The sequence below is a fragment of the Carassius auratus genome, chromosome 40, assembly GCF_003368295.1.
Source record: "Carassius auratus strain Wakin chromosome 40, ASM336829v1, whole genome shotgun sequence".
In the NCBI taxonomy this organism is placed as follows: domain Eukaryota; kingdom Metazoa; phylum Chordata; class Actinopteri; order Cypriniformes; family Cyprinidae; genus Carassius; species Carassius auratus.
This window is the reverse complement of record NC_039282.1, coordinates 4672990-4689977: the sequence shown is the minus strand read 5'-3', so window position 1 is coordinate 4689977 and position 16988 is coordinate 4672990. Positions and strand designations below refer to the sequence as shown.

At 35.4% G+C, this 16988-nt stretch overlaps 1 protein-coding gene across 2 annotated transcripts in view; it reads left to right on the top strand.

Annotated features, from left to right (window-relative positions):
- The window catches only part of LOC113058329 (calcium-binding protein 8-like), a 52729-nt gene that overhangs the window by 15634 nt on the left and 20107 nt on the right, over positions 1-16988 (top strand). The gene's annotated exons all lie outside the window — the stretch shown is intronic.

The window sequence follows — 16988 nt, the reverse complement described above, 5'->3', positions numbered from 1 at the left end:
CAATGTTTTTGAAAGAATCATTGAATGTCTCTTATGCTCTCTAATGGTGTATTTATTAAAAACAGTAATATCATGAAATGTGTTTACAATTTAAAATATCACGTTTCTATTTGAATATATTTTAACATATAATTAGGGCCCGAGCACCGAGGTGCGAGGACCCTCTTGTATCTGCTTTGTTTTTTATTAGGGCTCAAGCCCGAAGGGGCGAAGAGCCCTATTGTTCCCCTAAGGATTATTCTTATTATTATTATTATTATTTTTTTTATTTTTTTTTAAACCTTCCGGGCATTTTTGGGGGCCTTAACATGCTCAAAAACTCTTGAAAATTGGCACACACATTGGAATCTGCGGCCATCAGGACGCCACAGAGACTGGGACCCGGGCGTGGCACAGGGGCTCTACAGCGCCCCCTGGAACACCGTCAGAAATCTTGAACCATAGCTCACACACGCTTGCATGTATTTATATGAAACTCAGTACACTTATAGAACTCATTGAGCTGAACAACTTTCGCGCTCTATGTCATAGGCTCCGCCCAACAGGAAGTCAGCTATTCAGGGCTGTTTAAAAAAAGCATGCTCTGGAATTTGATATACTTGTCATAGGTTTTTTACTTCATTACCACCAAACTCGGTCAACATGATCTCAAGACATTGGGGATGAAAAATTGCCAGGGGATTTTTGATATCTCAAACGGTTTGCTCGTGGCGAGGTGTTGAAATTAGAGCAATAAATGAGAAACAGGAAATGCCTAATAACATCCACATACATTGCCTGAGTTTGATCAAACTTCATCGGTTTGTTCGCTGTATGATACCGATCGTATATATGTGACTATTAAGAGTCAACGTTATAGCGCCACCAACTGGCAGCAGGAAGTGTGTCATTTTCAAAATGCTTTGAATTCAGCATCTTATTTTTACTCGATTTGCTGCAAATTTCATCAGAATAATGACAAAACATGGCCGATGAAAATCTGTTGTGGGGATATTGATATCTAATATAGTGTTGCCATGGCAACGTGTCAAACTTGAATATTCTGTTATGGTGAGTTTGAGGCAGATAACAAGCTCAGATTTACATGAAAGTCAAAACACATATCGGTATTATTGATAGCTAGACAATGGCAAAAGTTCATAAGAGGGCGTGGAAGAGGCACTCTATAGCGCCACCTTTTGTCAAAAGTGGGGGGGTTAGTTTTAGTTACAGACACCAAACTCAGTACAAAAATTGTTCTTATCAAGACGGACAACTTTCTAATTCACAGTCATCAGCTACGACCAACAGGAAGTCGGCTATTTTGATTTGAATGTGGATTGTTTTTTTACATTTAGCCTTGAATTAATGCATACTGCTCAGAGGAGAGTAACACTATACACACCAAACTTTGTCTACATGTTGAAAAAACATTGAGGAACTTAAATTGTGAATGTGTTTTGGATAGCTTGGATGGTTTTGTCGTGGTGATTTTTTTAAATGACAGTAAAGATGGAATTATTAATTTTCCTGCATTTTTAAATTCCAAACACTTCAAAACCTTTTTTCATACAGAAAAAAAGTTATTCTGAGTAAATATGCATAGTTTCATGACTTTACAACACTGTATGGATAACAGAAAATTAAAAACTGTCAGACATCTCATCTCACTCTGTCCCTCTGTTTGAGTGAGTGTGCTTAGACTTCCATTGTCTGAGAGAAATAGCGCCCCTACAGGTTCAATTCCCGGACAGAAAAAGAGAGGAGACTCTCTTTTGGTATAACTTTTAAATCGGTTAAAATACAAATAAATACTTGGATTTAATTCACACTGACAAGCTAAACCAACATATATGATTATTATCAGGTCAGGGCTCATTAATAATTGATGTGTGGTCAGTGATACGTGAGAAACACGAGAGATGAATCACCGCTCTGAGCACCAGCGTGTGGAATGATGAGCTCAGCAAAAACGAGTTTATTCTTGTTTTATAGCTATTAAAAATAAAGTATTGCAGCGATATCACACAATTCACCAATTAGAGCATACCAAGAGCTAAATTAAGATGTTTTTGAACTGTTTGTGTGGAAATTAAATATTCGCGGATGCCTATCTGAAATCACTGCCTCCGATCAGCGCGCACAGTGTCACAAGTTCAAAACTGACGAATTTATTCTTGTTTAAGAGCTTTTTAAAATAAATTATTGCCATAAATGCACACAATACATCCATTATAACACACCAAGAGCTAAATGCAGGTGTTTGTGACCCGTTTATGTGTGCAAGACTATTTGAAAGCGCGACTGGCAGAATAACATATATCTCTGGAGCTGCAGGATTCTGCCTTTCGTCGTAAGAACGAACACATCACGGACAAGATTATTTCAAAATACATAATAGCTTGGCTAATATAAAACGAAAACAGCCACGTGAACATAAACTGTTGAGAAATAAATCTGAAGTGGATCTACTGGATTTGAATATTAAGTGACCGCATATACCAGCTGCTTCGGTCTTCAATTTTCATCTATATAAAAAATTTAACTCATTCATCTTGGCTGCTTTTTTAATGTGTGTACGTATTTATTTATTATTTTGCTCTAACAAGACTTAATCTATATTTAATTAAATCAATTACATTTTATTTTACATTTGATTTGTCCATTTCTGCATCTAAACGCCTAAAAATCTAAAACATGCTCTATTAAACTATTGTTAGCAATTTCTTTATCGTCCAATTTATCTGGTGTACACACTTTTATTTTCATAATAAACTTGTTTGTTAGATTATACACAGTTATAGTGGTCTATAATAAATATTGACAGGTTTTATTCAAGCTGTTTAGAATGATTGCAGTAGGCCAATTTTTTTAAATGTAAATAAAATAAAATTAAAAAAATTAAATAAATAAATAAAAAACATTGGAAAACAATAACTGTTGTACATTTTTATACATTTTGTATAATTTCATAGTTTATGCATTATAGTTATAAAAACAAATACATTTAGCCACTCACATAGAAATCTTAAAGGCCTTATCCTTTTCTGACAGTTTTAGGGATTTTTAAAAATCCTAAAAAACCTTATTTGTGCTGCAAATAATAATTTCAAACTCAAAAAGTAAATATTCAGTTCATGCTTTATAAAGCCTTGTCCCAATATTAATAGTCAGTAGTAAGCAGTTTATAAATACAGCTATAAAAAGTTTGTTCTTGGTTTATAAGCACATTTATTAAAAAGGAGAGTAAAGGGTCAGTTATCTTCCTATGAAAAATAAAAAAATAAAAATAAACAAACAACAACACAGATTGATACAGAACTCAGAAATTGTATTGTGGATTTATGATAAAATCAGCCTGTAAATGAATTCATACTCCTCCAAGAAGACACAAGTAGTTCACACCAAACTTTTTTAACATGAAGCTAATATACTGAAGATGTTAAATTGCGAATGGGTTTAGGATACCTTAAATGGTGTGGCCATAGCGATTTATTAAAGTAACAAAAAAAAAAAATACAATCGTTATTTTACTATATCTTTAAAATTTTTCATTCCAACTCTTCATAATTTTTTATATACGTAGAAGTCATCATTTGAAGGAAGCACAGTAAGCTTCATAGCTTTATCATTTTCAAGAGCCAGCATAAAATTAAAACTATCATAACTTATAAATCAAGCTTGCAATTCTTACTACCAATAATGGCCACCAGATGGAGCTATAGGAATACTTTTAAATAATTATTGTAAAACAAGTATGATTTAAATCATTTATAGAAATCTTTCAAAGAAAAATAATATGTATTTTATGTATTTTACTGATAAAATGACCCTCACTTAATTAGAATAACAAGCTGAAGTATTGTGAACTGTATATTAAGAATAATTCTTTATAAGCTTTATGGACAGATACGTTTTGAGTGACTCTTGAAGGTTCAGCACCACATCCTCTTTTACCACTGTTTAAAGAATTTATCTTACAGAACAGGTGCGAATGAATTTTGGATAGCTTGAATGGTTTTGTCGTGGTGATTTTTTGAAATAACAGTAAAAAAGGAACCAGTAAATGTCTTTTATTTTTTTAAAGTGCAGCTTCTAAACACTTCAAAAAAATTTACACATAGAAGACCAGTCATTCTGAGGAAATATGCATAGTTGCATGACTATACAACATTATATGGATGATAGAAAATTAAAAAACTATCATACATCTGATGTCACTCTGTCCCTCAGTCACTGTGGTTAATGTGTGTGTGTGTGTGTGTGTGTGTGTGTTAAGTGAATTAGGTGTGAAACTATCAGGAAACATTTAGTCTCCAGCACCAACATTTTACAGAACTGCCACTTTCCTGGAGTCTCAGAATTACAATGTGTCAGGTTCTGAGAGATCTAAGATTCCCAAAAAATTATTTAATTAGAATACCATGAAGTATTGTGAAATACTATATATTAAGACTTTATATATAGGCTTAATGAACAGATTAGAGTGACTCGTGAAGGACCAGCACCACCTCCTCTTGTCCGATGGTTTGAGGAATATATCTTCCAGAATCCGGGATTAAGATTTAGGAGCTCATTTTTATTCCACCTTCTTTCCTGAAAGTCTGTCTTGCAGAATTGACTAAAAATTAATCTTCACATTAATTCCTAATTCTTTTGCAATTCTTTTGTCAGTTCTTCTTGACCTGTTTTTCTCTTCCAGCTTTCCTGGAGTATTGTATAGCACTCATAAATGATTAAATAAAAAGTAATGGTAGTTATTAAGATTGATATGGTTTGGAATTGGTAAAATGTGCTTGGAAAAAAATCACAATAAAACAATGTTTTAATGTTTAAGTTTGGAATATTAACTGACATGAATGAATGATATATAAATATAGTTCATGTTAACACAATGTTTATAAATGGAATCTTATTGTAAAGTGTTACTAAAGTTTTATATATATATATATATATATATATATATATATATATATATATATATATATTGTTCTGTGAATGTGATTTTAAAGTCTAGATGATTCGAATTAACCCTTTAACTGCCATATTATTTAAAACCTCACTGCCAGAGGGATATTGTGAATGCATGTGCCCGCTGGGCACAGTTTACCTGATGCCACCGGGGTGGCGATGGCATTGGTGGCTTGAGCCCGCCATCGCTGCTTGCAGCTATATTTATTATTATTCTTCTTCTTCTTCTTCTCCCGAATGAATCGCATTTTTGAGGGCTTTAACATGCTCAAAAAGTCATGAAACTTTGCACACTCGTCAAACCTGGTGAAAATTTTCGTCTGATATAGGATTCAGAAGAGGGTGTGGCAAAATGGCTCGACAGCGCCACCTATACCAAGAAAATCAACAGCCTTCCAGCTATGTTTCACGTACATGCACGAAAATTGGCACACATATGTAACACACCAATACCTACAAAAAAGACTCTTGGAGCGAAATTCTAAACCCAACAGGAAGTCGGTTATTTTTAATATTATGAGCATATTTTGTGTAATTTTGGTCATTTCCATGTGTTGTATTTTAACGAACTCCTCCTAGAGAGTTCTTCAAATCAACACCAAATTTGGTATGCCTAATCTAAAGGCCTTTGCGATGTTAAATTGCGAAGATCCTGACTTTTCGTTGAAGGGCGTGTCCGTGGCGGCCTGGCGAATTTCGATGATTCGCCATGAAAAATGAAGTTGCTATAACTCACACATACAATGACCAATCTGCCCCAAACTTCACATGTTTGATGAGACTCCGAACCTGAACAGATTGACATGCCCATATTCAGTTATAGTCATAGCGCCACCTATTGGCAACAGGAAGTGACATATTTTACGCTGCGACGAACTACTCCTAGAAATTTTATGACATCAATGTCTTTTTTGTGGTCAGTCTAATCTAAAGGCCTGTGCGATGTTCAGTTGTGAAGATCTTGAGTTTTCGTTAAAAGGCTTGTTCATGGCGCCGCGACGAAGTTCAATGTCTCGCCATGCGAATAAAAGATGTTATAACTCAGGCATAAGATGTCCGATCTTCCCCAAACTTCACATGTGTGATAAGAGTCCTGGCCTGAACAGATCTTCAGGCCAATATTCCACCGGGTGTGGCAGAATGGCTCTATAGCGCCACCTATACACTTTCAACGGAGTGCGCCTCGAGCTATGTTTCACGTACATGTACAAAAATTGGTACACACATGTAACACTCCAATACCTACAAAAAAGTCTCTTGGTACGAAATCCGGATCCCAACAGGAAGTCGGTTATTTTGAATTTTCCCTTCAAAATTTCTGTTGTTTTTGCCATTTTCAGGGGTTGTACTTTAACGAACTCCTCCTAGACATTTATTCAGATCAACACCAAACTTGGTCAGTGTAATCTAAAGCCCTTTGCGATAATAAATTGCGATGGACTTGAGGTTTCGTTAAAGGGCGGGTCCATGGCGGCCTGACAAATTTCGATGTTTCGCCATGAAAAAGGAAGTTGCTGTAACTCAGACATACAATGTCCAATCTGCCCCAAACTTCACATGTTGGATAAGACTCTTGACCTGAACAGATCTACATGCCAATATTCAGTTATAGTCATAGCGCCACCTATTGGCAACAGGAAGTTACATATTTTACACTGCGACAAACTACTCCTTGAAATTTTATGACATCAATGTCTTTTTTGTGGTCAGTCTAATCTAAAGACCTGTGTGATGTTTAGTTGTGAAGATCTTGAGTTTTTGTTAAAAGGTGTGTCCATGGCGCCGTGATGAAGTTCAATGTCTCGCCATGGGAATAAAAGATGTTATAACTCAGGCATAAAATGTCCGATCTTGCCCAAACTTCACTTGTGTGATAAGGGTCCTGGCCTGGACAGATCTGAAGGCCAATATTCCATCGAGTGTGGCAAAATGGCTCAATAGCGCCACCTATACACTTTCAACGGAGTGCGTATACACTTTAAACGGAGTGCGCCTCGAGCTATGTTTCACGTACATGTACAAAAATTGGTACACACATGTAACACTCCAATACCTACAAAAAAGTCTCTTGGTACGAAATCCGGATCCCAACAGGAAGTCGGTTATTTTGAATTTTCCCTTCAAAATTGCTGTTGTTTTTGCCATTTTCAGGGGTTGTACTTTAACGAACTCCTCCTAGACATTTATTCAGATCAACACCAAACTTGGTCAGTGTAATCTAAAGCCTTTTGCGATCTTAAATTGCGAAGATCTTGAGGTTTCGTTAAAGGGCGTGTCCATGGCGGCCTGACAAATTTCATTGTTTCGCCATGAAATAGGATGTTGTTGTAACTCAGGCATAAAATGTCCAATCCTCCCCAAACCTCACATGTTCGATAAAAGTCCTGCCCTGAACACATCTGAAGGCCAATATTCCATTATAATGATAGCGCCACCTGCTGGCAACAGGAAGATTGGCACATATATGGAATAAACATTGATATATTCTACTTATATTTATGAGTTTAAACGCATATTTCTCACCGTTCACCTATTAACTAAAGCCACTCGCTGCCGGTGAGCCCGGGTGCGAGGGCCCGTTCATCGCTGCTTGCAGCTTTAATTTATTCCTGTAATGCAAAGCTGATTTTTCAGCAGTCATTACTCCAGTCTTCAGTGCCACATGATTCTTCAGAAATAACTGTAATATTATTTAATATTATATTTTATATGAGCACATTCTGAATGCCTGGCAATAAACTTGTTTTTCAGGTTTCCACACTGCCTGCTGTTATTATAGAGATACATTTGTGAAATATACCTATATATTTGTATATAAAGGTGCATCTCAATAAATTAGAAAGTTAGAATTTATTTCAGTAATTGTGAAAAATTTTAGTTGAATAATGCACACCAGTTGTAACGGAATCACCACCTCGAGTATGCATTATTTTTCGAATAATTCAATGGCCCCTCGTCAATTATTCCTTACTCAATGCACACAGACTAAAGTAGTTTAAGTATTTGGTTCTTTTAATTGTGATAATTTTGGCTCACATTTAACAAAAACCCACCAATTCACAACAAATTAGAATATGGTGACATGCCAATCAGCTAATCAACTCAAAACACCTGCAAAGGTTTCCTGAGCCTTCAAAATGGTCTCTCAGTTTGGTTCACTAGGCTGCACAATCATGGGGAAGACTGCTGATCTGACAGTTGTCCAGAAGACAATAATTGACACCCTTCACAAGGAAGTAAGCCACAAACATTCATTGTCAAAGAAGCTGGCTGTTCACAGAGTGCTGTATCCAAGTATGTTAACAGAAAGTTGAGTGGAAGGAAAAAGTGTGGAGGAAAAAGATGCACAACCAACTGAGAGAACCGCAGCCTTATGAGGATTGTCAAGCAAAATCAATTCAAGAATTTGAATGAACTTCACAAGAAATGGACTGATGCTGGGATCAAGGCATCAAGAGCCACCACACACAGGAATTTGAATACAGTTGTCATATTCCTCTTGTTAAGCCCCTCCTGAGGCGTCTTACCTGGGCTAAGGAGAAGAAGTACTGGACTGTTGCCCAGTGAACCAAAGTCCTCTTTTCAGATGAGAGCAAGTTTTGTATTTCATTTGGAAACCAAGGTCCTAGAGTCTGGAGGAAGGGTGGAGAAGCTCATAACCCAAGTTGCTTGAAGTCCAGTGTTACGTTTCCACAGTCTGTGATGATTTGGGGTGCAATGTCATCTGCTGGTGTTGGTCCATTGTGTTTTTTGAAAACCAAAGTCACTGCAGCCATTTATCAAGAAATTTTGGAGCACTTCATACTTCCTTCTGCTGACCAGCTTTTTGAAGATGCTGATTTCATTTTCCAGCAGGATTTGGCGCCTGCACACAATGCCAAAAACACCAAAAGTTGGTTAAATGACCAGGTGTTGGTGTGCTTGACTGGCCAGCAAACTCACCAGACTTGAACCCCAGAGATAATCTATGGGCTGTTGATTTCCTATCTCATGAGGAAAATGAGAAACAAAAGACCAAACAATGGCAGTGCCATAAACTGATCACCTGCCGAATTGAGGCAGTAGCAAAAGGAGCCCCTACCAAGTATTGAGTACATGTACACTAAATAAACATACTTTCCAGAAGGCCAGCAATTCACTAAAACTGTTTTTTTTTTATTGTTCATAAAGTATTCTAATTTGTTGAGATAGTGAATTTTAACATTTTGTTAAATGTGAGCCAAAATCATCACAATTAAGAGAACCAAAGACTTAGACTACTTCAGTCTGTGTACACTGAATTTATTTAATACACCAGTTTCACAATTTGAGTTGAATTATTGAAATAAATGAACTTTTCCACGACATTCTAATTTATTAATTAATTTATGCACCTTTACCTTTATAGCGTTGAAATATATAATATACTTTGAGTTCATGAAATACCAAAAGTGTTTAAGTACACAAAAATGCTTATTATTTTGAATATGCACTTAAATATTACTTAAAATATCTTACAGAATCAAAAATGTTTGCATAAAGAGACAAACTTTGATATACTTTACTATATCACTATAGCCCACCTGCCCCAGTGTTATTTTGGTTTTATTTTCTGTATGTACTATTATAGTATTTATTAATATTTTGAATTAGCTATTTAGTTTTTAGTTTAATTTTTACTATTTTTTTGTGATTTTGTGATATACAGGACATGGTTTTTAATCATGTAAACCTGAAAACTGCTAGCGGAGATGCAGTGTGATGACTCCTTTCACTGCTAATTTAAGTGATATGTGTCCTTTGGTTGCTTTTAGACGTGGAGCGTTTGATCTTGCATTGTTATCTGTCTAAATTAATCTAGTCCCAAGAGTGGCTCATTCCTCCCAGGAGGGGAAAGAATCATTGAGACGGCCCATCTATCATCTGTGTGTGAAGTTTAGGATGAATCAACCTTCCCATTATGAAGGACGTTTTTCCTGTTATATATCCAGTTCCAGCCAGTGCTGGTGTAGAGTCACTTCCTGTGTGCCTTCACTATTCCTGGTGTATGTCAGCAGAGGACGGGACAGGTCCCCGCAGCAGTGCTCCTCACATGATTTTGCTTTGGGACCAACACTTGACATTGGACAATCGGTGACTAAAATATATGGGAACTGTTTGTTTCTAGCTATGAATTCTATAAGAACTACTGTTATTAAATTCTTGTTCAGCAAGGATGCATTAAACTGATTTAAGTAATTACTCCAGTATATATATATTCAAATAAAAACAGCTATTTTATATTGTGATAATATTTCACAATATTACTGTATTTTTTGATCTAATCAGTCCCGCTTTGGTAAGACTTCTTTCAAAAACATAAAAAAAAATCTTAGCAACTCCAAACTTTTGAATGGTAGTGTATATATATTTGTCATCTTATATTTGCATGAAAATATGATTGGCTGTATGTTTATATTTGCATTTAGAATAGTTTTTTCCCCCATTGTTATTGACCTTATCAAAACAGATCTGTGGTTGAGATCCAGAGCTGCTCCCTTCCTGTGGCGTTCCTCAGAAACATGACAACAGAGGTTATCTTGAAACATTCTGCTGCGTGCAGAGCTTTAATTATATTTTATGAATCATTCCCCAGACTTCAAAGAGGACTCTGCTCTGAAGTATTTATTTTCCGCCGTGCTGCTGCGTCAGACTTATTCTATCAGTGTTACGTCGCTTCAGCATTCTCATGTACTCAGAGTGGCTCTCCAGTTAAAGCAGGGTCATGCTTTACTTACTGGTGTACTCTGTTACAGCAGCTTCGGTTCCTGCAGTACGGTGTACTTACATACAGACACACACATTTGGATTTTTTTTCATTTTTTTTTTTAAATTTTAATATTAAGATCGATCGATTTTATACATTATTATATACATTTTTGGTTGCACTTTATTTTACAGTACGTGCACTTACATGTAGTTATAGTGTACTTCCAGTGTATTTATCTAAGAAAGTTCTGGTAATACAAGGTAACTACATGGGGTAGGGTTAGGTTTAGGGGTAGGTTTAGTACCTAGTTATTACATAGTTATTGTAATTACTATAATAAGTACATAGTATGTACATGGGGAATATTATTGTAAATATGAGATACTTTAAAATATCGCAAATTTAAAATCTGTAAATATTATATACATAGTTTCAAGAAGCATGGTTTGAAAATGCACAGATTCCATATTTTGCCATTTAATGAGAATATTTTGATGATTATCTACATAAGACGCTTGACAACTTTGCACTAAGCAGAATCTTTCCGTTTACCGTCTGTATTAAAAAACAGTGGCATTGTATCAGTGACTACATTTCCTTATGGCTTCAGGCTACAGCATCTTAAAAGACAAATCAGCAGAGATTTATATGAACAAATGGGTACAAGCAAAAATGTTTTAGAGAGCAATAAAGACATTTGGAGAGTAAAAGAGTTCAACAGCTAAGAGCCCACATGCTGCACTTCATCCAAACGTCCAAAATCTCCATCTAAATATTGCACTTTGCATTTGACAGGAATAGTTCCTCCAAAAATTGTAATTCTGTCATCATTTACTCACCCTCAGTCGTGTCCAAGCTTCTGTTTTTTTACACACATGCAAAGTGACTTATAGTGGATAGCTCTTTTCAGAAAAAAGACCATAAAGGTATAATAATAGTTCATTATATGTGTGTGCCATATTAAAGTCTTCTGAAGGCATATGATAATGTTGCATGAGGAACAAACTTATTTTCAATCCACCCTACCTCACATTGGTAACTTTATAAGAAAAGTTTAGAATGAATGAATCACTCTTTTGAGTCAGATATCTAAATCTGATTGTAAACAGTCAGTCAGATTTGTTATGTTTTTTGCAGTAGTGGCATAGAAGAATAATTTTTGGTTCCCCAAAGAACCTTTCGGCCAACAGATCTTAAAAGAACCATGTTTTTCTTCATGTTCATCTAGATCCTTTTTCCATTGTAAAGAACCTTCTGTGGAGTGCAAGGGTTCCATGGATGTTAAAAGTTCTTCACGGATCCATCAAAACCAACACTCTCAGGAGAAAAGGACTGTACAAAAGCTGTCACTTGGGTGGTACTGTACCTTTTTCAAATGGTACTCTTTTGTAACTAAATGGTGCATATTGGAATCTTAAAGATACATATTATGTGTCCATATCAGTACCTTATGTGTCCATATCAGTACCTAAAAGGAACAAAAGTGTACCTTTTTTTGAAAAGATGTGGCCTCAGTGACAGCTTTTTTTACTGAGAGTGAACAAAGAGCCTTTATTTTGAAGAAGTACATTTATTTTAACAGCATACCTCAACCACAAAGCACCGGCATTGGGAAGACTCGGCAGACACAGAGCAAACATATCAATCTATCAACACTAAAATGGCTTTTCTCAAACTACTTAACCAAGACATAGGGATTTAAAAACATCTCAATTACAGTAGATTCACTTAAAAGACAAAGATCACTACTCTCACAACACCAAACAGCAATATCACTTCAGACAATAGACAATAAATGAAAGAAACCACCCTTGACCTCCAATCCCAAAGTATGTGTGTTCATTTATTATTCTTATGTATTCAATTTGTATTTGTTTTTCACTAAAGCCTATTGTATACACCCAGAAAACTTGGATTATATGATGTGCCACGTGGGAGCTTTCTGTGATAGTTTTGCATTTAAAAAATGAAAAAAAGCTTGATGCTCATTGCTATTCATTATAGGGAACAACTTTAAAAAAATAAATAAAACATAAAGCATCACAGAATAACAGATGGGGGATGATGACTTTATTTTCATTTTTGGGTGAACTATCCCTTTAAAGCCAAAAGCCCTTTGTTTTCATATTCTCTGTACCTCTCTATGAGATGGCATAAAAAACCTTTGCTTTGAAAGCACGAATGCAGACTCTTCTGTGTGTCACAGCACGAAGCCTCTGAAGCTCCGGACATCTATCGATACGAGAGACTCAGCCCAAAGCCTTTATTCCTCACAGATCTGAGAGGATGAAAATTATATTCACACAGGACTTGCCCTTAAACTGGCAAACAGTCCCAAAAAAAAAAAAAATACTCAGATTAGTGAATTAATGTGAATTAATGTCTGGCTTTTAATTATCAGCGTGTGTCAGGTTTGTTAATCTGCCCCGGAGCGGGAGACCACACTACTTCTTGCTAATGAGACAAGGGTTTTGTCGAAGAGATGCCGAAGGATAATGACGGATCATCGTGAGCACTCAATGAGAAATGATGAGAAAATTAAAGGCGTTAAAAAATCTGTTCCCAAAGCCCACTTCAAATCATAACTACACAATTGCTCAGTGTGTCACAACTAATGTCTGAAAAATGTCTGAAATCTGAAAGACTGAGGCATTCGATTCCTGTTGGCAGCACACCAGCTGCAATCTTCAGATGTGATCATGTGTTGATATTACTGTGCAAGCGAATGAGTTTATAGCAAATGATCAGTCACTCCCCATCCAGTTTTGCTCAGGCTAAACCTTATATTAGGGCTGTCAAAAATGCAGTTGATTGTAAACCAAGAATAGAGTCATGATGAATAAACTCATGATAAAACAAGAAAATATGTTGACATATAAAGCTACTTTTTGTTTTATTCAGTGATTTACTGCACAATCATTTCTGAATTATGTTAAATTAGGGACATTTAATTAATGAATTAAAATTAATATAATATTTTTTATATTATTATTATTATTATTGTTATTACTAATTTAATTAAATTTAATTAAATTTAATTTAATTTAGATTCCAGAACTGCCAGGAAAATGTTATGCACAATAAATAAAACACATCAAAAGCTTTATTCCTCGGAGATCTAAAAGGAGGAAAACGGATGCTGCCTCAGAGGACTTTGGGTGTTTCTGAGTAAAATATCAAATTTTTTGGATGCGCTAAACCCCTGCCAAGTGTGCACGTTGACTTGTGCCTGCTTTATTGTTATAATAATCCCAAAATTTAAATAATCTTATTGTTTATGCATGAGGAGCTTTCTGGACCCTAATCTTTTCTGAAATATTAAAATAAATGATCTATAGCTGTAACTGCAGGCGCTTTGATTTAGTAGCCGACATGATTTGTAAATGGAAATGGAAAAAGGGTTTCACATCAAGAAAAATAGCTTATGATAGAGCCATTTTCTTTCGCCAGGCTTTCGTCAGAAGTAGAGTATGCATTTGATTCAGATTTGTTGATCCCTATTATATATTAAAGAGATTTATTTAGCTAAATATGCATGTATTAGATTTTCTATCAGAATGGCAACAGCTTTGAAAAGCAGACCAGATAGGATCTGTAGTTGCTGGCATTTAGAAGGTTTTTATTAATTCATTCATTTTGCCTTTCTTTCAAAGTCAAGTTGTCAATTATTGATGTGAAAGACACAAAGTTGAAAGAACGGAGGTTTTAAAGAGTGTCACATCCAGTTGCATGCTGAAATATTATTATATTATTAAGTATTTTCATATATTAAAAAACTTACATCACAATTTTCTTTTTTATACATGGACTGATCCTTGCATTGGCCTTTTTGAAATAAGGCCAGAAGTTGAATAATGCAAAGAAATCCATTTTTCATCTGTATAAAACGTTAATTGGTGGACTGGAGTGGTGTGATTTAGTCGTGGATTATTGTAATGTTTTTATCAGCTGTTTGGACTCTCATTCTGACGGCACCCATTCACTGATGTAATTCTAATTTCTCGGAGTCTGTCCCTATGAAAAAACGAAATCATCTACATCTTGGATGGCCCTAGAGTGAGTACATTTAAATTTTGGGTTGAAGTATTCCTTTAAGCCACATTTAAACTGTCATTTCAGATGGCACCTGCGAAAAAATAATAAGAGACTTTTGTTTTTATATGTCACATATAATATATGTATGACAGCTATTGTAAATGTCTCCACTCAGTGCATTCTGCCTCTTTTGTCTCATCTAAAGATGCTGACCTTGTTGCGCTGGAGTTGGCGGTGTGTGAACATGTTAATTTGTGTAAGTGTAATTGTTTTGTGCTTGTACACTGACTCCTCTTGTAAAGTTATACAAGTAAGGTCACGGGCCATCAGCTGTAGTCGAGCTCAGCACTTCTGAAACACTCAATAACCCAAAGACTTGCTGTTGTGCAGCTACATTATAACACCAGACACTTCTGAAGATCTTGGACTGACTTCCATAAATTAACAACCGATTAATCTTTCATGATTTCTTTTTCATGAAATGTGGTAACAAGGTTTGTTCATTTATTTATTTATTTGTTCCCTTAACCATTTAAAGGAAGTCAATACTGCAGAAAACACATTGATTTGTTTGGTAATGATTGGAGAACTCTTCTAGGTGTTTTTTTTTCAACATTAAGTGACTACAGGAAACAGGTGTTCATTAGATCATTATTCATTATGGTAGCGGTGCCCTGATATCGGTTAATGGTCACATGAGGTAGAAATAAACAAATATATTTTTATGTATATTTTATTTTGATCTTTGAGTTCCAGTCTTTGAATGATCCAGTCATTGTGATAAATAATGACATATATTTAACGTCTTGTACTGGTGAAGGTAATGAAGCCTATATTTGGATTTTGTCTATTCAAAATTATCTGTATTGAAATGGAGTTGAAAGGTTTGTTCTTTATGTTTCCGTTTGCCCGCTGGATTCAGCACTTATTCCGACCCATACTTGGCTGTCAAGTGCTGACTTTGATAACAGTCTAGTGTAGCTAACAAAAAGCCTGTGTTTGACCCCAGTATCTAGTAAAAAAATGTTTTGCCATAACCTGAGTGCTGCATTATACACTACAAAATCCTGAGCGATAACTGCCTCTTGTACTATTTGCATTTGGCTAACTAAACAAACCCTTAAAAGGTCTGTTCCAGCAGTGTATCTCCAAGAACAAAGGCAGCGGAATCAAAGGCATCGCACAGACAGAGCTTTTCTAACTTCATGATGCTCAACATCATATTCTTGTTATGACAGTCTTCAAGAACAACATTATCTGGGACTAAGATTAACCTTTCAGTTAATTTTCCCGCCCGATAACCGCTGCTCGTTATCTGAACATTAACAATTAATTGATCAAATTAGATTATTAAAGTAGCATTAATTAAAAATAGTTATGGTTGAGTGTCTGTGAAACATAAATATATATAAATATATATATATATTAACATGCATCAAGTAAAAAAAAGAGAAAAACAGAATAATATAAATAGAAAAGAACCAGATAAATAGGTCTACACAAAAATGTTCAACTTAAATAATTAACAAATTAAGATGACAAAACGGAAAACATACCGAATCCTTCTATGCAATTAGAAGAACCACAAGTTTTTATAAAAAAAAACAAAAAAAAAAACAACGTGTTTAACGTGCTGCGGGGCATAGTCTGGAGCGCAGATTGAAACTGTGTTTTAGGAAGTGAACAGGTTCCATTTCAAATTTTTTATTTTATATAGAAATGATGCAGGTTTGCTCTATAAGCAAAGGTTATAAGTTTGAAACATGGCAATGGCCTGCAGTCACTCACCATGACATGGCTCTCTCCTTTCCTGACAGACTGGCACAAGGGGGTAATTGTGCTTCAGAGCTGCCTACCTGCAAGAAGAAAGGTCTTAGTAATAATCTTGTGTCAAACGCGCCCCAGATATGAATGTAAAATGTCAGTGACAATCTTCTATAGTCTTTCAGCTCTGCATGAGATGATGTAATGCGCCGACTTCAATGTATGACAAATGACATCGTCTGCATAATGTCTGAATGGGGCTGATTATAAAAAAAGTATATAGAAAGTGAGTGAATATGGTTCTTTTCTTCTTTTGAAAGAATTGACCAGGAATCAAAACCCACATGGTTCTTTTTGAACCTAAGCCTAAAAACTATACAGGCATTCAGAGACATATGTGGGCTTTGTCATAAAGTGTATTTTGTATACTGACCACCACTAAATGTCATTACATGCGTCTAACATATGGATTAGTCCATGCTACATATTTCACCTTAAAATTAATTTCATC